The sequence below is a fragment of the Haliotis rufescens genome, unplaced genomic scaffold, assembly GCF_023055435.1.
Source record: "Haliotis rufescens isolate VD_foot unplaced genomic scaffold, xgHalRufe1.0.p SCAF_12, whole genome shotgun sequence".
Classification (NCBI taxonomy): Eukaryota; Metazoa; Mollusca; class Gastropoda; order Lepetellida; family Haliotidae; genus Haliotis; species Haliotis rufescens.
The window spans coordinates 536,905-563,441 of NW_025963802.1; the positions used below are offsets into that span (position 1 = coordinate 536,905).

Consider the following 26,537-nt stretch of genomic DNA (forward strand, 5'->3'; position numbering starts at 1 on the left):
ATGTAATTCTTTTATGTCATATGTAATGTGATTAAGTGTTAATGTATGATGTTCCCTGCAATAATATATACAAACATCTTTTATAATACAAATTTAGATGTTTCCTTTTTTAATGATATCCCAAATGTAAAAGGGCGGTTGATAAAAGCCATACCAAGGATATACGTCTGTCCGTCCTTCCAAGGACATTTTGTGTGTGAGTGCAGTGAAATGGTTCATTTTGATATGTGTATTTTATGAAACAATATGATTATTTACTTGTTTTGAACTTAGAATGTTTTTTTTAATGCATAATTGTGCGACCTTTAACTTGAGATATTAATTGGAGAGATGCAGTGCAAAGGTTGATTTTGATGTATTTATTTTATGAAAGAATATGATTTTGTACATGTTTTGAACTTAGAATGTTTTCTTTAATTCAAAATTGTGCTACCTTTAACCGGAGAACTGCTACATGGATTCTTTCCAAATTTGAGGAACACTTTCTATACAAATAGGAGAGATGAAGAGCAAAGCTTGATTTTCATAAGTGTATTTTTTATGAAACAATATGATTTTGAACATGTTTTGAACTTAGAATGTTTTATTTTAATTCATCATTGTGCGACCTTTAAGTTGAGATATTAATTGGAGAGATGTCGTGCAAAGGTTGATTTGGGTGTGTTTATTTTATGAAACAATATGATTTTGTAGATGTTTTGAACTTAGAATGTGTTTTTCTATTCAACATTGTTCGACCTTTAACTTGATATATTAATTGGAGAGATGTCGTGCAAAGGTTGATTTTGATATGTATATTTTATGAAACGATATGAAATTTTCACATGTTTTGACCACAGAATGTTGTTTTTAAATTCTATGTTTGTGCGACCTTTTACTTGAGAGCTCCTGTATGGATTATTTCCAATTCGAGGAACTCTTTCTATAGAAATGGGAGTGGTGCATTGCAAATGTTGATTTTGATATGTATAACTTATTAAACAATATGAATTTTTACATGTTTTGAACTGAGAATGTGTTTTTTAATTCAACATTCTGCTACCTTTAACCGGAGAACTACTACATGGATTCGTTCAATATTTGAGGAATACTGTCTATATAAATAGGAGAGGTGCAGAGCAAAGGTTGATTTTCATATGTGTATGTTTTGAACTTTGAAAAATGAATGAGTCGAGGTTTCCCTTGTTCAGTTTATTGTTAATATCTTTTCTGCGAATGTATGATCCAAGAGCATCATGGTATTACTGTCCATGTCACCTTCCCAGTTTTAGCAGTTTTGAACAGTTTAATGACTTGGACGGGTAGAGGTAGCACTGCTGAGACTTTTTTCAGATATCAAATAATTATTTGGGGGAAGGCGACATTGTTAATGTCAAAATATGTCTTTCAAAAGTATGCTACCTTTAACCGGAGAACTGCTACATGGATTCTTTCCAAATTTGAGGAACACTTTCTATACAAATGGGAGAGGTGCAGTGCAAAGGTTGATTTTGATGTGTTGATTTTATGAAACAATATGAAACTCTTGCATGGTTTGAACATGCATGTTTTGAACGTTTCTTTAATTATTCTATGTTTGTGCTACCTTTTACTTGAGAGCTTCTACATAGATTCTTTCCAAATGTAAGAAACACTTTCTATACTAATCGAAATATCCTCTTGGATCTTTCTGCCTCCAGGGTGTCTTCGTGACAGTGACGTGTCACTAAATATCTTATTGGCATTCATTGCCTCAAGATACGTTATGTCACCGTTTCTCTCCAGAATGTCTTCGTGAGAGTGAGGTGTTGCCGAATATCTTCTCAGCAATCAATGCTTCGAAATTACCTCCTAGAAATCTTCTGCCTCCAGGTTGTCTTCGTGAAGGAGAAGTTCGACTTAATACATTCTTGGAAATCTTTTCTTCCTCCAGAACGTCTTCGTGACAGCAAAGTGTCACTTGATATATTCTTGGCAGCAATCAATGCCTCCAGGATATCTTCATGACAATGAAGTGTCATTGAATATATTCTTAATAATCAATGCCTCGAAATGCCCTCTTGAAACGTTTCTGCTTCCAGAGTGTCTTCATGACAGTGAGTGCCACTCAATATATAATTTGGCAATCATTGCCTCGGGATGTCCTCATGGAAGTCTTCTGCCTCCAGGGTGTTTTCGTGACTGTGATGTGTCACTGAATATCTTCTTGGCATTCATTGCCTCAAGATTCGTAATGTCACTGTTGTCCCTCCAGGGTGTCTTCGTGCCAGAGAAGTGCCACTTAATAATTCTTGGCAAACAATGCCTCGAAATGTGTACGTTGATCTCTTCTGCCTCCAAAGTGCCTTCGTGACAGTCAGTTTCCACTGAATATCTTATTAGCAGCATCACTGCATTCATAAGTCTTCTTGACCCCCTATTGCCTCCAGTGTGTGACCGTCGTTATCCAGTGGTCGGGCATGCTTCAGGCGGATACAAAGAGGCTGACACTGCCTCTGACAACCAAACAATCCCCGATTTTGAACCTAAATCTAAATAATTTGGAAGTGTCTTTCTATAAAGTGATGCGCCTAAGTGCAGGTTGTTAGTGCGGGTTAGTGCAGGTTAGTACAGTTTTAAGTCTCTGAACCTAACGTGCCTCAGAAGCATACCCGACCCTTGGATCGAGGTCTCCAGAGGTCTTATTTGGGTACCAGTGACCATGGGAGTTGGGAAACCTGGTCCTGGAGAGTCTCCTGGTGATGCCTTTTGCCTCAATGATGTCTTCTTGGTCATTTTCCGCCCCCAGAAGTCTTGTTGGCACTCTAATGCTTCCAGTGTTTCTTCGTGACAGTCAATTGCCACTGAACAGCTTCTTGGCAAACATTGCCTCCAGACGTCTCCTTGCAACTCGTCTGTGTCTCTTCTGTGATTTGTTAAAGACTATCCTCTTGGACATCAATGTTTCCAGAAGAAATCAAGGCACCTTTCAGCCTCAATGGTGTCGTCGTGACAGTGAAGTGCCACTGAATATCTTCTTGGCAGTCATTGGTTCAAGAATTCTAGGATGTCTTCTTGACAGTGAAGTGTCACTGAATATCTTTTCAGCAATCAATGCCTCGAAATGTCCTCTTAGCACACTTCTGCCTTCAGTTTGTCTTCGTGAAAGTGAATTACCACTGAATTTCTTCTTAGCAATCAATGCATCGACATGTCCTCTTGAAACGTTACTACTTCCAGGGTGTCTTCGTGACAGTGAAGTGTCACTGAATATCTCTTCAGCAATCAATTACCACTGAATATTTTCTTAGCAATCAATGCCTTGAGATGTCCTCATTGAATTCTGTATCCAGGGCGTCTTCGTGACAGTATTAATGGTATTAAGTGTCACTGAATATCTTTTCAGCAATCAATGTCTCTTGGCACACTTCTGCCTTCAGGGTATGATTTTGGCAATCAATGCCTCGAAATATGCACTTTGATCTCTTCTGCCTTCAGGGTGTCTTCGTGACAGTGAAGTGTCATTGAATATATTCTTAGCAACCAATGCCTCGAAATGTCCTATTAGATCTCTTCTGCTTCCAGGCTGTATTCGTGTCAGAAAAGTGCCACTTGATACATTCTTAGCAATCAATGCCTCTTGATGTGCAGTTTCATACCTTCTGCCTCTCGTGACAGTGACGAGTCACTGAATATCTTTTTAGGAATCAATGCCTCGAAATGTCCAATCAGAAAACCTCTGCCTCCAGGATGTCATCGTGACCGTGAAGTGTCACTGAATAGCTTCTTAACAATAAATGCTTCGAAAGGTCCTCTTAGAAATCTTATGCCTCAAGGGTGCCTTCGTGACAGTGACTAGTCACTGAATATCTTTTTCGCAACCAATGCCTCAAAATGTCCTCTTAGCTCTCTTCTGGGGTGTATTCGTGCATGTGAGGTGCCACGTGTCACTGAATATCATCTCAGCAGTCAATGCCTCGAAATGTTATCTGAGAAATCGTCTGCATTCAGGGTGTCTTCGTGACAGTCCTATTTGATCTCTTCAACCCCCGGGTGTCCCCAGAGAAGTGCCACTTATTACATTCTTTGCAATCATTGCTTCGAAATATCCTCTTGAAACTTTTCTGCCTCAAGCTTTCTAAGCATCAAAACTTTAATAAGTTTATTTATAATCTGAACTTATTTACATAGTAACAAAACGATTTATTTGCAGCATAATGCAGATTATGTAAAATAATCAAACTATTTGTAATTTTATGACTCCTTGCTGAAATCGGAAGCACATACAGCATCGTACATATCGAAGTCTAAGTTTTGAAGCCGAAATCGGAAATAGTCATGGATTCTACGCTCGATGATTTTCGAATTGTTTTTTGAAACAGGGCGGCGGGGATAGATATATAACATATTGATGTGACATAATTGTACCCAAATAATTGTGTTATTGGTCTATCATTGCAAGAAGGACAATTTAGAAAGTCTTTACAAACCTTTTCTGAGAATCTCCCGTTCTCAGAACGGATGGGTGGGTGAGTGAGTATGGTTTTACGCCGCTTTATTCAATATTCAAGCAATATCACGGTGGAGAACACCAGAAATTGGCTTCACACATTGTACCCATGTCGGGAATCTACCCCGGGTCTTCGGCGTGACGAGCGAACGCTTTAACCATTATGCTATCCGACAGCCCCTCTCAGAACGGATGAAACAAGATACACGTGATGTTTGTGATGTACCATAAAAATATTTTCTACCCAAAATGCTACGTGATTTTGTTCCAATGAATATATAACAATCGATCTATATAATTATATTTCTTTTTACATGTATATTGCAAACTAATATTTACGTATATTTGAAACTAATGCAAACCTTATTCTGGGTATTCAATCAACAGAAATTATGGGTACAAAATCACTACATTTCAACCGGATTTCGTGGTGTGATGGGATAGTAAAAAGGAGATATATCGCCTGTTTCCTTTTCACATTTTAAAACAAGAATGTTTTTTTTATTCCATGTTTGGTCTACCTTTTACTGGAGAGCTACAACATGGATTCTTTCCAAATGTAAGAAACACATTCTATTCTAATATAAAAGGTGCAGTCCAAATGTTGATTTTGATGTGTGTACTTTATGAAACATTATTATTTTTTTACAAGTTTTGAATGTTTTTTTAAAATTCAACATTGTGCGACCTTTAACGTGAGAACTGCTACACGGGTGCTTCCTTTTACTTGAGAGTGATAAGTTCGTCTGATGCTTCATTTGAGGACTGAAAAGGCTCCTCAACCATTCGGCCCAAAATTCTAACTTGTCATTTAACAAAAAGATAAAGGTCACCTAAACCCGAATTCTATTGTCAATTTGTTGCTGCCATATTTTTTAATGGATCAAGACAATTAATTATAGGAGATCCGATGCATGGACTATTTTGCCTGTCTCAGTGTTGCTCTCAATGCTGAATGTATTGGGTAAGACCAAGGAAAATTATATGTTTCATTTTGTGCCAGGCTGATGATTTTTTATTTACAAACTCGTGGGAAAATCATATTTCTTTAAATATTGTTGAAACATTTGTGAACAATTTGCACATTGTCTTGAAAGTTGTTTTGGAAAGTAAATATTATATCACGAAATTATGCACGTAACTAAAAACATTTTGAATTTTGTCTTGGTCGTATTTGAAACTATTTTTTGTGATAACTGATGTGATTACTTGCATATTTGTAATGTGTGATGTGCCATGTACCATATGTGTCATGTATCCTGTGATCCGTGTCATGTTATGGTTTTTTTGTGTGATATGTGATATGATTATTTGTATATGCGTGATTTGCCATCTGACATATGTGTCATGTATGCTGTGATATGTGTCATTGAATTTTTATTTTTTTTTATATACAATGTGATTAATTTTATATGTGTGATGTGTGATGTTCCATGTACCATATGTGTAATGTACCCAGTGATCTGTATCATGTAATGTTTTTGTTTGTGATATGTGATGTACTATGTACCATATGTGTCATGTATCCAGTGATCTGTGTCATGTAACGTATTTTCGTGATATGTGGTTCATTGTACATTTATGATGTGCCATGTGCCGTATTCGTCATGTATCCTGTGATCTGTGTCATGTACCGTTTTTGTTTGAGATATGTGATGTGATTATTTGTATTTGCGTTATGTGCCATGTACAATATGTGTCATGTATCCAGTGATCTGTGTCATGTATTTTTTTGTGATATGTGATGTGATTAATTTAATTTGTGATTTGCCATCTGACATATATGTCATGTATCCTGTGATATGTGTTATTGAATTTAAATTATTTATTTTTTTATATGCAATGTGATTAATTTTATATGTGTGATGTGTGATGTGCCATGTACCATATGTGTCATGTATCCTGTGATCTGTATCATGTAATGTTTTTGTTTGTGATATGTGATGTACTATGTACCATATGTGTCATGTATCCAGTGATCTGTGTCATGTAACGTATTTTCGTGATATGTGGTTCATTGTACATTTATGATGTGCCATGTGCCGTATTCGTCATGTATCCTGTGATCTGTGTCATGTACCGTTTTTGTTTGAGATATGTGATGTGATTATTTGTATTTGCGTTATGTGCCATGTACAATATGTGTCATGTATCCAGTGATCTGTGTCATGTATTTTTTTGTGATATGTGATGTGATTAATTTAATTTGTGATTTGCCATCTGACATATATGTCATGTATCCTGTGATATGTGTTATTGAATTTAAATTATTTATTTTTTTATATGCAATGTGATTAATTTTATATGTGTGATGTGTGATGTGCCATGTACCATATGTGTCATGTATCCTGTGATCTGTATCATGTAATATTTTTGTTTGTGATATGTGATGTGATTGATTTTATATGTGTGATGTGCGATGTATCATATGTGTCATGTATTCCGTGATCTGTGTCATGTTATGGTTTTTTGTGTGTGATATGTCATGTGATTATTTGTATATGCCTGATTTGCCATCTGACATATGTGTCATGTATGCTGTGATATGTGTCATTGAATTTTAATTATTTGTTTTATATACAATGTGATATATTTTAAATGTGTGATGTGTGATGCTCCATGTACCATATGTGTAATGTACCCAGTGATCTGTATCATGTAATGTTTTTTGTTTGTGATATGTGATGTGATTGATTTTATATATGTGATGTACTATGTACCATATGTGTCATGTATCCAGTGATATGTGTCATGTAACGTATTTTCGTGATATGTGGTTCATTGTACATTTATGATGTGCCATGTGCCGTATTCGTCATGTATCCTGTGATCTGTGTCATGTACCGTTTTTGTTTGAGATATGTGATGTGATTATTTGTATTTGCGTTATGTGCCATGTACCATATGTGTCATGTATCCAGTGATCTGTATCATGTATTTTTTTGTGATATGTGATGTGATTAATCTAATTTGTGATTTGCCATCTGACATATATGTCATGTATCCTGTGATATGTGTTATTGAAATTAAATTATTTATTTTTTTATATGCAATGTGATTAATTTTATATGTGTGATGTGTGATGTGCCATGTACCATATGTGTCATGTATCCTGTGATCTGTATCATGTAATGTTTTTGTTTGTGATATGTGATGTGATTGATTTTATACGTGTGATGTGCTTTGTACCATATGTGTCATGTATCCAGTGATATGTGTCATGTAACGTATTTTCGTGATATGTGGTTCATTGTACATTTATGATGTGCCATGTGCCGCATGTGTCATGTATCCTGTGATCTGTGTCATATATGTTTTTGTGATATGTGATTTATTGTATATTTGTGATGTGCCATGTGCCATGTGCCATATGTGTCATGTACCCGTTGATATGTGTCATGTCATTTTTTTTGTGCGATATGTGATGTGATTAAGTGTTAATGTGTGATGTGCCCTGCAAAATATATACAAACATCATTGATAATAACAATTTAGATGTTTCTTATTTAATGATACCCCCAACTAAAAGGGCGGGTTTGTAAAGCCATACCAAGGATATCTGTCTGTCCTTTTTTAATTCAACATTGTGCGACCTTCAACTTGAGATATTAATTGGAGAGATGCAGTGGAAAGGTTGATTTTGATATGTGTATTTTATGAAACAATAGGATTTAGTACATGTTTTGAACTTAGGATGTTTTTGCTTTTTTATTCAACATTGTGCGACCTTTAAGTAAAGAACTACTACATGGATCCTTTCCAAATTTGAGGAACACTTTTTATACAAATAGGAGAGGTCCAGTGCAAATGTTGATTTTGATATGTGTTTTTTATGAAACAATATGATTTTTTACATGTTTTGAATTTTGAATGTTTGTTTTTTTCATTTAACATTGAGCTACCTTTAATTTGAGACATTAATTGGAGAGAAGTAGTGCAAAGGTTGATTTTAATATGTTTCTTTTATGAAACAATATGAAATTTTTACATGTTTTGAATATAGAATGTTTTATTATTCTATGTTTGTGCTACCTTTTACTTGAGAGCTGCCACATGGATTCATTCCAAATGTGAGAAACACTTTCTATACAAATATGAGAGGAGCCGTGCAAATGTTGATCTTGATATGCGTATTTTCGGAACAAATATTATTTGTTTCATGTTTTGAACTTTGAAAAATGAATGAGTCGAGGTTTCCCTTGTTCATTTTAGTGTTAAAAGCTTTACTGCCAACGTACGATCCAAGAGCATCATGGTATTACTGTCCATGCCACCTTCCAAGTTTTAGCAGTTTTTAACAATTTAATGACTTGGACGGGTGGAGGAAGCACTGCTGAGACTTTTTACAAACAACAAATTACTATTTGGGGCAAGGCAACTTTTTTATGTCAAAATATGTCCCTTACCTTGTAATTTTATAATATTTGTGTCATTGTTTTATTCAGTTACCAAGGCAAAAGCAGTGACCATGGATAAGGTTGAATATCATCCCTGTGATAAGTTTGTCTGATTCCTCATTTGAGGACTGAAAAGGCTCCTCAACCACTTGGTTCTGACTTGTCATTTAACAAATAGATAAAGGTCACCTAAACCAGAACTTGATTGTCATTTTGTTGCTGTCATCATATTTTTTAATGGACCAAGGCAATCAATCATAGGAGATCCGATGCATGGACTATTTTGCCTGTCTCAGTGTTGCTCTCAATGCTGAATGTATGGGATAAGGCCAAGGAAAATTAAATGTTTCAATTTGTGCCGGGCTTATTGTCTGATGATTTTTAATTTGCAAACTCGTGGGAAAATCATATATCTTTTAATAGTGTTGAAACACTTGTGAAGAATTTGCACATGGTCTTGAAAATTGTTTTGGAAAGTAAATGTATCACGAAATTGTTCGCGTAATTAAAAACATTTTGAATTTTGTCTTGGCCGTATTTGAAACTACGTATGCCGAGGTACCCTGCCAGAAGACAGCGCATTTCATTGACATGCTCTTTCATGGATGGAGTTCAGAGTAAATTCAGCTTGCAGAATGTAGTGCTTGTTATATCATGTCTCATATGGATTGCTGCAAACATATCAGGCTGACTGGGCGGAATTCAGAAATAAAACAGGCGTAATCTAACGTTGGGGCAACGTTGTCTATCAACGTTGGGTCAACGTTGTTTTGATCGGCGGTCCTACGTTGGGCCAACGTTGGCGCAGTTTGATTATGATGTGTATATTTTCGGAAAAAATATGATTCTTTACATTTTTTTAACTTCGAATATTTCTTTATATTTCAACTCTTTCATCGTCAGAGTTCAAAGTGAATTCAACTTGCAGAATGTAGTGGTTGTTACCTGATGTCTTAACTTGATTGGTACAAACATTTCAGGCTGACGGTATTGAGGAATAAAACAGGCGTAACCAACGTTGGGCCAACGTTATTTTGATCGGCGGTCCTACGTTGGGCCAACGTTCGTGCAATGTTTGATTTTGATGTGTATATTTTCGGAAACAAATATGATTCTTTACATGTTTTTAACTTCGAATATTTCTTTTTATTTCAACTCTTTCGCAGATATATACTGAGTCAAATTAAAAACTTCACATTTTTAAAAGTAATCCCATATAAGATATTCAACGGACAAATGTATCAGAGAAGGTAATTTTTAATCATTTATGTCCAAAGAAGGATTTTAATTAACGGTGGTAACCATAATTTGTTCCAGGCACCTACGGTATTCGGTAATAACATCAACAGTTTAAATCATAAGTCCCAAGCACGAGAATCTGATGGCACACAAGTTCAGTAGCGTGTATGGCCACCATGTGCGTTGACAACTGCCGCACAACGCCTCCGCATTGACCTTGTGATGCTTGTGAACACATAATTGGGAAGACGACGCCATTGTTACTGCAAAATGGTGCCAAGATCCAGCAAATTCTGTGATTGGTTCTAGAGAGTGCGCAGACTTCTGCCAAGAGCATCCCAGACGTGTTCGATGGGATTAAGGGCGGGAGACCTTGACGGCCAGTCCATGACGTTGACTCCCGCATTCGGAAGGAAATTCCTTGTCAAAATTGCTGTGTGGGGTCTGGCATAGTCGTGTTGGAAGATCAAACCGGGTCCATGTGCTGCCATAAAAAGCAGCAGTTCTGGTGCCAGTACCTGGTCGCGGTAAGCAGCAGCGTTGAGGTTGCCACGGATGACAAGAAGCCTGGAGCGTGCATTGCCACAGTAATCTCCACACGACATGAAACTTCCGCCTCGAAATCTGTCAACTTCCTGTACACATCACTGGGCGTAACGTTCATGACGGCGCCTCCACACCCTCGCCCTACCATCAGCAAATCGGAGATTAAATCGGGATTCATCACTGAAGACGACTTAATTCCATCGTAAGTGTCGCTATGCCCACAATTGACGTTGACGTCTGTGTAATTGAGTCAGAATCGGCCCGCAGTATGGACGTCGTGCTTGAAGGTGAGCAGTTCTCAGACGGTTTCGAACAGTTTGCGCACTCAGTCTACCCCTAAACAGTTCATTTCTGGTTGATGTAGCCGTCAAAAATCGGTTACGCAGGTGACGTAAAGACAATCTGACGATCCTCTGCATGTGACGTCACACGTGGTCGACCTGGCCGAGGGCAATCAGCGGTGGTACCCGTTTGCTGTAGACGCGTCTGTAAATCATAAACATGCCGATGGCACGTTCACGTTGCACATTTGAAACTCGTGGCATGACAAATGCCGTACAGACTTTTGTTTTCTTGTGTGTTTTTTTGTTAATGACTGCTAACAAGTATGGCTGAAACACGTGCGGTATTATGGCTACGTGACCAGTTGCACGTGAAAAACCACTTTTGCCACTATAGTGCTGTGCACATGATTTTGATCGATTCACCTGCACAAAAACGGGTGTTATCTGAAGACAATACGTGGCCATTACTGTTTAAATACACAATAAGGGCCCACAATGATAACTGGTCAAAATGTTAAAATTTTAGGATTGTGAAGTTTTTGATTTGGTTCAGTATAGTTCAAAGTGAATTCTGCTTGCAGAATGTAGTGCTTGTTACATCATGTCTCAAATAGATTGGTACAAACATTTCAGGCTGACTGGGCAGTATTGAGGAATAAAACAGGCGTAATCTAACGTTGGGAAAACGTTGGCTATCAACGTTGGGCCAACGTTTTTTTGATCGGCGGTCCTATGTTGGGCCAACGTTGGTGCAAAGTTTAATTTTGATATGTATATTTTCGGAAAACAAATATGATACTTTACATGCTTTTAATTTCGAATATTTCTTTTTATTTCAACTCTTTCATGGTCAGAGTTCAAAGTGAATTCAGCTTGAAGAATGAAGTGCTTGTTTCCTGATGTCTTAACTAGATTGGTACAAACATTTCAGGCTGACTTGGCGGTATTGAGAAATAAAACAGGCGTTATCTAACGTTGGGCCAACATTGGCTATCAACATTGGGCCAACGTTATTTTGATCGGCGGTCCTACATTGGGCCAACGTTGGTGCAAAGTTTGATTATGATGTGTATATTTTCGGAAAAATGTGATTCTCAACATGTTTTTAACTTCGTGTATTTATTTTTATTTCAACTCTTTCGTGGTTAGGGTTCAAAGTGAATTCAGCTTGCAGAATGATTTGCTTGTTACCTGATGTGTTAACTAGATTGGTACAAACATTTCAGGGTGCCAGGGAGGTATTGAGGAATAAAACAGGCGTAATCTAACGTTGGGCCCAGTGATCTGTGTCATGGAATGTTGTTTGTGATATATGATAGGAGTAATTGTATATGTGTGATATGCCATATGCGCCATGTATCCCGTGATATATGTCATGTAATGTGTGTAACTGTATATATGTGATGTGTTTTATATGTCATGCATCATGTGATCTGTCATACAATGTTTTTGTTGTAATATGTGATGTGATCAATTGATATTTGTGATGTGCCATATATGTCATGTATGCGTGCCATATGCGTCATATCATAGTCATTGTATATGTGTGATGTTGCATGTGCCATATCTGTCATGTATCCTGTGATCTGTAGCATGCAATGTTTTTGTTGTTATATGTGATGTGATCAATTGATATTTGTGATGTGCTATATATGTCATGTATGCGTGCCATATGCGTCATATCATATGTGGTATATTTCATTTCATATATCATTTGTCATTTTATATGTGAGGTGAGATATGTGTAATGCGATGTTATATGCAATGTGTCCTGTGTCTTGCGATTTATATCAGGAGATATGTTTCATGTGACGTTTGTCATGAGTTCGTTTATATGTGTCCTGTATCGTGCGTCATGTATTAAGTAATGTGCCATATATATCATGTATCCTGTGATATGTGATTAACCTTGTATGCGTGATGTGTCTTGTTTCATGTGATATTCGATATGTTTATGATATGTATCATTTTACCTGTGATATGTGTCATGTATTCAGTGGTATGAGCTCCGAAAGGTTTTTCGTAATATGGGGCGTCCGGTATTTGTCATGTGGCATATGATGTGTGTAGTGTCCTGTTTTGTCATGTGTCATGTCCTAGGTGATATATACGTCTCATTTGTCGTGTGTCGCATTATGTGAAATGTGATTTGTGTGATGTATCATGTGTTGTGTCACGCGAAATATGTCATGGCATACATTGAATGTTATGTAATATGTTATAGTGAGTGAGTGAGTGAGTATAGTTTTACGCATCTTTTAGCATTATTCCAGCAATATCACGGCGGGGGACACCAGAAATGGGCTTCACACATTGTGTCCATGTGGGGAATCGAACCCGGGTCTGAAGCGTGTCGAGCGAACGCTTTAACCTCAAGGCTACTCCATCGGCCCTTATGTTATATGTTTCATGTGATATTTGATATTTGTCATTCCTCGTGGATACATGTTTAAATGCGTTATGTGTCATGTCATGTGTGTCATGCGATAGATGACGGGTAGCATGTATGAAATGTAATATGTGATGCGTGATGTGTGATGTGTGATAAACAATGTTACTCAATAATCTTACTCAGTATTCGCATGATAGAGTAACCCTGAAACATCGCTACAAACATTAAAGTTGCTATCCATAACCGTTTTATGTCCCCATGTTCCTACAACTTCTAAATGGCTAACAAAGAGTATTTTACAATTAAATGAGCATTAGACCGGTGTATACAAAGTAGTATCTTGCTGTTTAAAAGAGGAATACTGGCTTGACAGTCAACTCATCTCTCATCAATGTTATGCAACAAACAGACACCGAGTTATGTTCGGGGTAGTGAGTAAAATGTGTCGACCATATCCGACACTACTCGTGAGAACACCAGAGATTATGTCATAGAGTTCACAGAGTAATAGTTCATTACTTTCTGTTCACGAGGTCACGGCAAGACCTTATTTCTCCAGCATTAAGACTTTAAATTACGTATAAATTACTCTGGCATTTAACCTTAAATTACGTACATACTTTGTTAATAAAGATTTTCAATAGGCGCTCATGACCATCTGTTTCGCTATGTTATTGTGTAAGCGTTGTATGCTAATCGGTAAACACACGGAAGTAACAGCTGTAAATACGTAAACTATGCCATTTCATTTCAAAATAATGTTTAATGCAATTTAATTAGGTTTACACGTTTGAAGTAGTCGAACTTGAGAATGTAAAGCTTTTGGAAGCACGTGAGTAAAGATGAATATCGTCAAAGAAACATCTATGTGATATACTAGTCATTAACAATGAATGTTGACAAACTGCAGCAATTACTTGTAAATGACAGCTTCTTTTATCAGTAAACGTTCAATATTTGTAGAGACATCGTATTTAGAAACTGCAGACATGTTACATTGCGGCGCATGCGCATGTTGTAAAGTGCATCTGGTGTTGCGGTAATGTCCGTACTCCCTACCCTTATTCTGGTGTAGAAACATTAAAATGTCCTCTGATTATGTAGGATATATGGTAGCATTTACGTGGTTTATAGCTCCTTACCGATATGTAGTTCGCTTTGGGACAGCACGCTTCAGATCTTGCTCCACGTGCGGACACGTGCGTTTGTCGGTTGCATGCCGATTTAGTGTTTTATGGTTATAAAGGTGGGTTGGACGGGTGGATTTAATTAGGAAATAATGTAAGCTATGTGATGTAGCTACATTGACCGATTGTGTTGGGAGGTTTGGAAGGGTGGTTTGTTTGTCCTCGTAGACTGTGTTAAGGATGCTGTAGTGATTATTTATTAAAGTGGCTTAGTAAGGGGTTTGTTCGTCTGCTTTAGGCTTCTTCTGGGTTTTATTCTTAAGGTATAAGTAAGTAGGATTTTTGGCTTAATAATGTAAATTTTAGTTAGGAATAGTATTGACTAATTTGTAATTGTTGTTTTATATTTTGTTGTGTGTTTTTTTATTTTCTGTAATAAACTGTTGAAACTTGATTATATTTTGTCGTGAATCACCTCCCTACATCCAACGATCTGAGGTCGTAAAGGACAGACGGAGGGACCGTAGACACATTCTATAGTATTTTCGGCATCAATATCTCCTTGATAAAAAAATCACAACGCAAAGTCATGAAAATATTAGGTGTCTAAATGTGCCCAAAGCCTGTCCTGTTACAAGTGACACACCAAGCTGTCACTAACAGGTGAGGTGACCCTCCTAACACAATTACCCCACCCCTACCCTCATTGTTTTTACCAATCACCCCTCTGACTGATCATAAATATCCAACGGTATGTGTTGACAAGGGCGCAGGTTTTATCACACGGTTGTTTTACAACATGGATTTTTTTTGTGAAATCACAGTGTCTATTAAATTATATTTAATAAAAGCATAACTTACGTTTGGTGATATTTGTATTTACACGGTTGTGTTTCTTCAAAACAAAGAAATGATTTTTGAATGAAGGAACACGCGCTGGTTCATGGGACAAATGTTTACATGACGCTAAACATTGAATTATATTAGACATCGGTTGAGTTATATGTCTTGACTGCCAAAAATATCAGACTTGTGCAAAGGAAAATTGGTCACCAAGTGGTTTTTCGACAACATATTGCTGCGCTTTTCACACCTTAGGATGTCTCCGCGGAAACAACACGATCAACTGTGTAAAACCGGCCACAATGCTTAGAGTTTCTGGACAACAGATTTTTAAAGAATGAAAATTGGACGTGGTATAGATAAGGGTAGAAAAATCTTTACCTCGTTGTTTGTCCATTGAACTGTCTCCATGTGGGTCGGGCGGGGTTCGGGCTTGTAATTGCTGCGTTCTTGTGGTTTTTTCCAGTGTGTGGGAGGGGGTTGTGTTTGTAAAAATGTCATATAGGCAATATACACCAGACGCACATTTCTCAATCACCGACTTCTTGGAATGCTCTCTGTGAACACGTTTTGGTGGACGTCCATTTTGGGTAATCACGTCGACTATTCATGTCTACTCTTCCTCTCTTCGTTCCGTTTTCTTTATCATCAGTGTATGTTTCAAACAGTTCATTTTCAAAATAAATTCCATCACGCCGTCTGTGTATTGCTTTGAAAATGTCAATGCGTGTATCCTCCACACTTTGGATATCGTAGGCCGTCTTCCTTGCTGTGAGAACTGGTCAGTGCTTCAATGACCCTGCATGGGCTGCCCATTGTTTGTTGATTGCCTGGACGCTGGGTCAGTCAGCAGTGACAATACTTGTGTAAATTTGTTTACATTTTGGACACCTGATTTTAAGCAAAACGCTCAATAATGTTCATGATTCACTCACATATACCCATTCCGGGTTGCTTCAAGGTCAAATTACATTATTTTTGCACAACATCATCTCATAATTAACGCGATTGTGACGGAGCATTCTTTTCAGCGACATGCTATTCAGGCGCATGCGCATCCTGCTATGATCTACACTAACACCCAATGTGAATACGTACCAATATACATGTTGCACTCAATGTGTTAAATCTGATTCATTTAGGCAAATTCTAAAATGTCTAAATATTTTAGTCATTTTACAAATTAAGTGACAAATCTGTTCATTGTCCATTGACACGCTGACTGATTATACACATTGTCTGAAACATAATGTTCTGTGTTGACAACCGGGCTGTGCACATGTAGCACTTTAAAAAGCCACGATGCATACTGGCATCCAGAGTGTACATGTGCCACTATATATAGCTACGTTGTATACTGACATCCTGGGTGTACATGTGTCACTATATATAGCTACGTTGTATACTGACATCCTGGGTGTACATGTGTCACTATATATAGCTACTTTGCAAACTGACATCCTGGGTGTTCATGTACCACTATATATAGCTACGTTGTATACTGACACCCAGGGTGTACACCTTTCACTACATATAGCTACATTATATACTATCATTCTGGGTGTACATGTATCACTATATATAATTCTAGGTGTACATGTGAGAGTATATATAGCTACGTTGAAAACTGACATCTTGGATGCGCATGTGTCACTATATATAGCTACGTTGTGTACTCCAGTCCTGGGACTGCATGTGTCGCTATATATAGCTACGTTGTAAAATAACATCCTGGGTGTGCATGCGTCACTATATATAGCTACATTGTATAATGACATCCTGGGTGAACATGTGTCACTTTATAAAGCTACATTGTATAATGACATCCTGGGTGTACATGTGTCACTATAAACAGCTACATTATATACTAACATTCTAGTTGTGCATGTGTCACCAGGTAAACCTATTTCATATGCTGACATACTTGGCGTGCACGTGTCACTACATATAGCTACGTTGTATACTGACATCCTCTGTGTACATGTGTCACTTTATATACCTACGTTGTATAATGCCACCCTGGGTCTACATGTGTCACTATATATAGCTACGTTGTATACTGACATACTAGGTGTACATGTGTCACCATATATAGCTACGTTGTATACTGACATCCTGTATGTACATGTGTCACTTTATATAGCTACGTTCTATACTGACATCCTGGGTGTACATGTGTCACTATATATAGCTACTTTGCAAACTGACATCCTGGGTGTTCATGTACTACTATATATAGCTACGTTGTATACTGACACCCAGGGTGTACACCTTTCACTACATATAGCTACATTATATACTATCATTCTGGGTGTACATGTACCACTATATATAATTCTAGGTGTACATGTGAGAGTATATATAGCTACGTTGAAAACTGACATCTTGGATGCGCATGTGTCACTATATATAGCTACGTTGTGTACTCCAGTCCTGGGACTGCATGTGTCGCTATATATAGCTACGTTGTAAAATAACATCCTGGGTGTGCATGCGTCACTATATATAGCTACATTGTATAATGACATCCTGGGTGAACATGTGTCACTTTATAAAGCTACATTGTATAATGACATCCTGGGTGTACATGTGTCACTATAAACAGCTACATTATATACTAACATTCTAGTTGTGCATGTGTCACCAGGTAAACCTATTTCATATGCTGACATACTTGGCGTGCACGTGTCACTACATATAGCTACGTTGTATACTGACATCCTCTGTGTACATGTGTCACTATATAGGTACGTTGTATACTGACATCCAGGGTGTATATGTGTCACTATATATAGCTACGTTGTATACTGACATACTAGGTGTACATGTGTCACCATATATAGCTACGTTGTATACTGACATCCTGTATGTACATGTGTCACTTTATATAGCTACGTTGTATACTGACATCCTGAATGTACATGTGTCACTATGTATAACTCTGTTGTATACTGACACCCTGTGTATACATATGTACATCTATCACTACATATAGCTACGTTGTATACTGAATTTCCCTGTATATTTGTACCACTATATAAAGTTAAGTTGTATAATGACATCCTGGGTCTACATGTGTCACTTTTTATAGCTATGTTGTATAATTACAGTATCGGTGTACATTTCTCACTTTATATATCTACGATGTATACTGACATCCCGTGTGTACATATACTACTACATACAGCTACGTTCTTACTGACATCGTAGGTGTACATGTGTCACTATGTATAGCTATGTTGCATACTGAGATCCTGTGTGTACGTGTGTCACTATATATAGCTACGTTGTATACAGACATAATGGGTGTACATGTGTCACTATGTATAGCTGCGTTGTATACTGACATCCTGTGTGTACATGTGTCACTATATAGATACGTTGTATACTGACATCCAGGGTGTATATGTGTCACTATATATAGCTACGTTGTATACTGACATACTAGGTGTACATGTGTCACCATATATAGCTACGTTGTATACTGACATCCTGTATGTACATGTGTCACTTTATATAGCTACGTTGTATACTGACACCCTGTGTATACATATGTACATCTATCACTACATATAGCTACGTTGTATACTGAATTTCCCTGTATATTTGTACCACTATATAAAGTTAAGTTGTATAATGACATCCTGGGTCTACATGTGTCACTTTTTATAGCTATGTTGTATAATTACAGTATCGGTGTACATTTCTCACTTTATATATCTACGATGTATACTGACATCCCGTGTGTACATATACTACTACATACAGCTACGTTCTTACTGACATCGTAGGTGTACATGTGTCACTATGTATAGCTATGTTGCATACTGAGATCCTGTGTGTACGTGTGTCACTATATATAGCTACGTTGTATACAGACATAATGGGTGTACATGTGTCACTATGTATAGCTGCGTTGTATACTGACATCCTGTGTGTACATGTGTCACTATATAGGTACGTTGTATACTGACATCCAGGGTGTATATGTGTCACTATATATAGCTCCGTTGTATACTGACATCCTGGGTGTACATGTGTCACTATATATAGCTACGTTGTATACTGATATCCTGGGTGTACATGTGTCACAATATATAGCTACTTTGCAAACTGACATCCTGGGTGTTCATGTACCACTATATATAGCTACGTTGTATACTGACAACCAGGGTGTACATGTGTCACTATAAACAGCTACATTAAATACTAACATCCTGTGTGTACATGTGTCACTATATAGGTACGTTGTATACTGACATCCAGGGTGTATATGTGTCACTATATATAGCTCCGTTGTATACTGACATCCTGGGTGTACATGTGTCACTATATATAGCTACGTTGTATACTGATATCCTGGGTGTACATGTGTCACAATATATAGCTACTTTGCAAACTGACATCCTGGGTGTACATGTGTCACTATGTATAGCTGCGTTGTATACTGACATCCTGTGTGTACATGTGTCACTATATAGGTACGTTGTATACTGACATCCAGGGTGTATATGTGTCACTATATATAGCTCCGTTGTATACTGACATCCTGGGTGTTCATGTACCACTATATATAGCTACGTTGTATACTGACAACCAGGGTGTACATGTGTCACTATAAACAGCTACATTAAATACTAACATCCTGGTTGTGCAGGTGTCACCAGGTAAACCTATTTCATATACTGACACACTTGGCGTGCACGTGTCACTACATATAGCTACGTTGTATACTGACATCCTCTGTGTACATGTGTCACTTTATATACCTACGTTGTATAATGCCACCCTGGGTCTACATGTGTCACTATATATAGCTACGTTGTATACTGACACCCTGTGTGTACATGTGTCACTTTATATAGCTACGTTGTATACTGACATCCTGGGTGTACATGTGTCACTATATATAGCTACGTTGTATAATGACATCCTGGGTGTGCATGTGTCACTATATATAGCTACTTTGCAAACTGACATCCTGGGTGTACATGTGTCACCATATATAGCTACGTATACGTTATATACTGACATCCTGCGTGTACATGTATCACTATATATAGCTACGTTGTAAAATAACATCCTTGGTGTGCATGCGTCACTATATATAGCTACGTTGTATACTGATCTCCTGGGTATACATGTGTCACTATATATAGCTACGTTGCATACTGACATCCTGTGTGTACATGTGTCACCATATATAGTTACGTTGTATACTGACATCCTGTGTGTACATGTGTCACTATGTATAACTCTCTTGTATACTGACACCCTGTGTATACATATGTACATCTACCACTACATATAGCTACGCTCTAAACTGAATTTCCCTGTATATTTGTACCACTATATACAGCTAAGTATAATGACATCCTGGGTGTACATGTGTCACTATATATAGCTATGTTGTATACTGACATCCTGTGTGTACATTTACCACTACATACAGCTACGTTCTTTCTGACATCGTAGGTGTACATGTGTCACTATGTATAGCTACGTTGCATACTGACATCCTGTGTGTACATGTGTCACTATATATAGGTACGTTGTCTACTGACATCCTGGGTGTATATGTGTCACTATATATAGCTACGTTGTGTACTGACATCCTGGGTGTACATGTGTCACTTTATATAGCTACGTTGTATACTGACATCCTGGGTGTACATGTGTCACTTTAAATAGCTACATTGTATAATGACATCCTGGGAGTGCATGTGTCACTATATATAGCTACGTTGAAAACTGACATCTTGGGTGTGCATGTGTCATTATATATAGCTACGTTGTGTACTCCCATCCTGGGAGTGCATGTGTCACTATATATAGCTACGTTGTAAAATAACATCCTGGGTGTACATGTGTCACTATATATAGCTACGTTGTATACTGACATCCTGTGTGTACATGTGTCACTTTATATAGCTACGTTGTATACTTACATCCTAGGTGTACATGTGTCACTATATATAGCTACGTTGAATACTGACATCCTAGGTGTACATGTGTCACTATATATAGCTACGTTGTATACTAACAACCTGGGTGTGCATGTGTCACCATAGATAGCTACGCTGTATATTAACATCCCGGGTGTACCTGTGTCACTATATATAGCTACGTTCTATACTAACATCTTCGGTCTACATGTATCACTATATATAGCTACGTTGTAAACTGACATCTTAGGTGTGCATATGTCACTATTTATAGCTACGTTGTGTACTGACATTCTTGGTGTGCATGTATTACGATATATAACTGCGTTGTAAACTGACTTCCTGGGTGTGCATGTATCACTATGTATAGCTACTCTTCTGCCTTGAAGTTCATTCCCCTAACACGCATGGGAAACGCGTTACGCAACCCGTGTGCACCCCGTTGATCACTCGAACCCGTGCGCGGCGTGTGCAACGCGTGACACACTCATTAGAGGGAGAACAAACTTTTGTCGAAAAAAGTAGGATCCATGTTTATTTCCGCCAAGTTTCAGGCCATAGGCCCATAGATCATACATGATATCAATAAAGTGTATGCATAAATACATGAAATTAATATAATACATAAATAATATATCAGTGAATTGTGAGTGACTCGCGTAATCTAAAAGCGTGGTAGATATATTTAGCAAGTTGTGTAATAGTGTATTTACATTTAGAAGACATAAGATTTACAAATTTTCATATGATGGATTAGTGTGAAAATATGTATCAATAAAATGTAAACGTAATGTTGAATATGAAGTACAAATAAGGAGGAAATGATATTCATTTTCAATGTAGTTGAAGTCCAATTTTTGACATTGTGGGCAAAATCTTTTGTTTTCTTCTATATTGGTATGACGTCCAGTTTCGATCATAAGTTTATGGCAGCTGCATCGGAATCTTGTTAGGGTTTCTTTATAGATCTTCTTGTTTACTTCCTGAAGGTACATTTCTATTGTTAATACCGATTTGAAAGTTAAATATGTTTTAAGTTTTGATTTTTGAGATAGGTTTTCAGTCCAACGTTGTTGACCACAGTCCACGATACGTTGTTTGAATTGTGAAATGAATATTTGCGGATCTCCAACATCTTGAATTATCCAGGCGTAGCCAAATCCATACTTGAAAATAATTTTTTTTATATTATGTTGCCCATGATATACGGCCAGCTTCATCTAATGTGTACATCATTAAATACGTTTGCTTCGGTAGACGATCAGTGTTCATAGAGATTAATTTTGTCAAATATTTAATACATTTACTAATATAATACACATATAATCGTTGTCTTCCAGTTTCACCAAGAACAGCGTCATTGCTTGCATTATTTGGTACGTAAAGAATCCGTTTGTAATATTTAGTCTGTACCATCTCTATAGTTTCGTAGTATTGGAAACCCCAAACTTCAGAGCCATATGTTAATATTGGTAAAACCATGGATTCGAACATCTTTATTGCAGTAGTGATTGGTAATCCTCCACATAATTATTTTATAGATATAATGACATACTTTTTCTGCTTGTTGTGAAAGTGTTGCCGTTGCTTTTGTCCATAGCAGTTTAGCAGTGACATATAGTCCCAATATTTATAAGATGAAACAGTCTCTATCTTTTCTTCTCTGTAAGTCCAATTTTCATAGTTCCTTAAACGTCCACCATTTCTAAAAACGATTATCTTTGATTTGTTCATATTTAGAGACAGTCCCCATTTTTTACAAAATTCACTTAACATTTGATCTGTTGTTGTAATCTTCCAGTGGTATCGGCAGTGTTGGCAACATCATCGGCGTATAATAAAGAACAAATATTTGGTGCTTCTTCTGAGATGAATATTCCACGAGAGTCAGATTGATTTAGTTCGTTGACCAATTCATTTATAAACAGGCAAAAGAGTGTCGGGCTGATCATGCATCCTTGTCGTGTTCCAATAAAACAGTTAAACTATTCAGTTAAACCATTATCAGTTCTCACACAAGCTTTTAGTTTCGAATACATATCTCGTAGAATTTTTAGAACGTTTCCATGGATACCATATTTCATAAGCCGATGCCAAAGCAAGTTATGGTGAACAGTCAAACGCTTTACTGAAGTCAATGAAGAGACAATAAAATCTTCCACCGGTTGATTTTGATAGGTATTTCTGTATCATTCCATACAATGTGAAAATACTGTCGACTGTTTAGCGTCCTTTTCTAAAACCAAACTGGTTTTCATATAATATATTATTGTCATCACACCATAGCTGCAGGCGTTCGTTGATCATTTTTGTGAATATTTTCCCCAAAACGGGTAATAATGAAATGCCTCTATATATAATTATTCACACTGTTCGTATCTCCATCTTTATACATCGGACATATAACTGCTCTGCACCATGATTCCGGATAAACACCTGATTTCATTATCTCGTTAAACAGATGCACACATATAGGAACAATAATATACAAAGAATTCAGAAATAGTTTAGAAGAGATCCCATCACATCCTGGTGCCTTATTTGATTTCATGTTGATAATGGCTGTCTTCACTTCATCACTTGATATCTCTCTGTTTACGTCTTCAGGCGATCCACGTTCACAAGCCTCACATACATCATTGTCATGCTGTGATATGTCTGATTTTACTAAATCTTCAATAGATGACTTCGAACGGGGAGAATTTAATAGATTCTGGAAATATGAAAACCATCCCCAAGAACTGATACTGTTTGTTTTCCTGCAACATTTTATTTTCTTGATTTCCTTCCACAGTTTGTTGTTATCACTTTTTATCTCATTAAATCTATCTCTGAGTGAACGCTGAAATTCATCTTGTTTCTGTTTGCATAATTCTTTAAAGGTTCGTCTGTGCTGTTTATATACTTGGTAATCTTCATCTCTATCCGTGTCTCTGAATCTATCCAGTTCAAAATACTTCTCCGACTTCAGTCTATCACACTCTGCGTGACACTATGCAGGCTGAACCTAGACGTGGTAACAAGGCGATAACGTTTTGATTTCCTGACGAAAAATGTTAACACACATTTTATTTTTTGTACTTGCTGATGTCTCATTTTTAGATGTGATTTTGTTGGAAAATATGAGGAGTACTGTTGTGGCTTCTACATGATGTTTTCCGATGGTGTTAAGAGAATACATGATCCTGTTAAATGTTATTGCTATTCAAATGGGTTTTTTTGTGATTTGACATTAAAAGTCTGTTGTACGACTTTCAGTGATCATGTTTATGAGGTTTGGTGGAGCATTGTTTTCATTGGACCCTAATTATTTTATGATGGTTGGGTCTCTTTGTCTCAGCTCCATAGCCGTGACGCTGGGAAAGGGCAGCATTTAATTAATGAGAGTAGGTTATATCATGGAGGATACACTTGAGGGAGAGGGTTCTACTAATTACCGTACCACAGGAAGAGACCTGTAGACGTGAGCGCGGGGTTGTGTGTAAGATGGCCGTTGCATAATGGCCGCCAGGAGTGCTAAACATTGAGCTAAAGCAGTGTTGTTTTCACGGGCCTGTTGAATAAATTCCCGGCGCTGCTGTCCATATATCTTCTACTTGATCCTGGATACATCATTTTGGCATTTTCAACGTACATTAATGGTTTACTAGTTATATCTTTTAGAGTATTTGTCAATTGTGTCGAACGTACAAGCAATAATTGTAATTTGTGGTGACATATAAATATAAAACGTCTTATTTAAAACATGAAGTAAGTACGATAGTAAATAATAATATTCAAATCGCATTAAAATACAATGATAACAACATTCATATGTAACCCTAAAGCCTGTGTTCCACATTCATAGCCAGGAGGACAGCTGCTGACTAAACAAAGGGAAGAAGCTTGCCTTTACATATACTGAACCAAATTAAAAACTTCACAATCCTAAAATTTTAACATTTTGACCAGTTATCATTGTGAGCCCTTATTGTGTATTTAAACAGTAATGGCCACGTATTGTCTTCAGATAACACCCGTTTTTGTGCAGGTGAATCGATCAAAATCATGTGCACAGCACTATAGTGGCAAAAGTGGTTTTCCACCTGCAACTGGTCACGTAGCCATAATACCGCACGTGTTTTCAGCCATACTTGTTAGCAGTCATTAATAAAAAAAAGAAAAACACAAAAAAAACAAAGTCTTTACGGCCATTTGTCATGCCACGTCTTTCAAATGTGCAACGTGAACGTGCCATCGGCATGTTGAAGACGGGAACGTCCGTAGCTGAAGTCGCAAGGACGATGGGTTGTAGTCGACGGACTGTTTATGATTTACAGACGCGTTTACAGCAAACGGGTACCACCACTGATCGCCCTCGGCCAGGCCGACCACGAGTGACGTCACATGCAGAGGATCGTCAGATTGTCTTTACGTCACCTGCGTAGCCGATTTTTGACGGCTACATCAACCAGAAATTAACTGTTTAGGGGTAGACTGAGTGCGCAAAATGTTCGAAACCGTCTGAGAACTGTTCACCTTCAAGCACGACGGTTATACTGCGGGCCGATTCTGACTCAATTACACAGACGTCAACGTCAATTGTGGGCACAGCGACACTTACGATGGACTCAGAGGAATTGGAATCAAGTCGTCTTCAGTGGAGAATCCCGATTTAATCTACGATTTGTTGTTGGTAGGGCGAGGGTGTGGAGGCGCCGTCAAGAAACGTTACGCCCAGTGTTGTGTACAGGAAGTTGACAGATTTCGAGGCGGAAGTGTCATGTCGTGTGGGGTGCTTTCTGTGGCAATGCACGTTCCAGGCTTCTTGTCATCCGTGGTAACATCAACGCTGCTGCTTACCGGGACCATGTACTGGCACCAAAACTTCTGCCTTTTATGGCAAACCCGTGAATATTCCGGGGTAGAATAGGTCTTCAGCAACCCATGTTTGCCGTAAAAGGTGACTATGCTTGTCGTAAAAGGCGACTTACGGGATCGGGTGGTCAGGATCGCTGAATTGGTTGATGCATGTCATCGATCCCAATTGCGTGGATCGATGCTCATGACATTAATCACTGGATTGTCAGGTCCAGACTCGATTATTTACAGACCGCCGTCATATAGCTGGAATATTGCTGATTGCGGCGTTAAACAACAAACCAACTAACCAACCAACCAACCTTTTATGACAGCACAAGTACATGGACCCGGTTTCATCTTCCAAAACGACAATGCCAGACCCCACACAGCAATTTTGACAAGGAATTTCCTTCAGGATGCGGGAGTCAACGTCATGGACTGGCCGTCAAGGTAC

At 37.7% G+C, this 26,537-nt stretch overlaps 1 long non-coding RNA gene across 1 annotated transcript in view; it reads right to left on the reverse strand.

Annotated features, from left to right (window-relative positions):
• Positions 1-15,719, reverse strand: part of LOC125378211 — a 48,650-nt gene extending 32,931 nt beyond the window's left edge. The window contains exon 1 of the long non-coding RNA XR_007220099.1: positions 15,678-15,719. This is a non-coding gene — a long non-coding RNA (uncharacterized LOC125378211). The remainder of the gene's footprint in view (positions 1-15,677) is intronic.
• Positions 15,720-26,537: the final 10,818 nt, after the last annotated feature.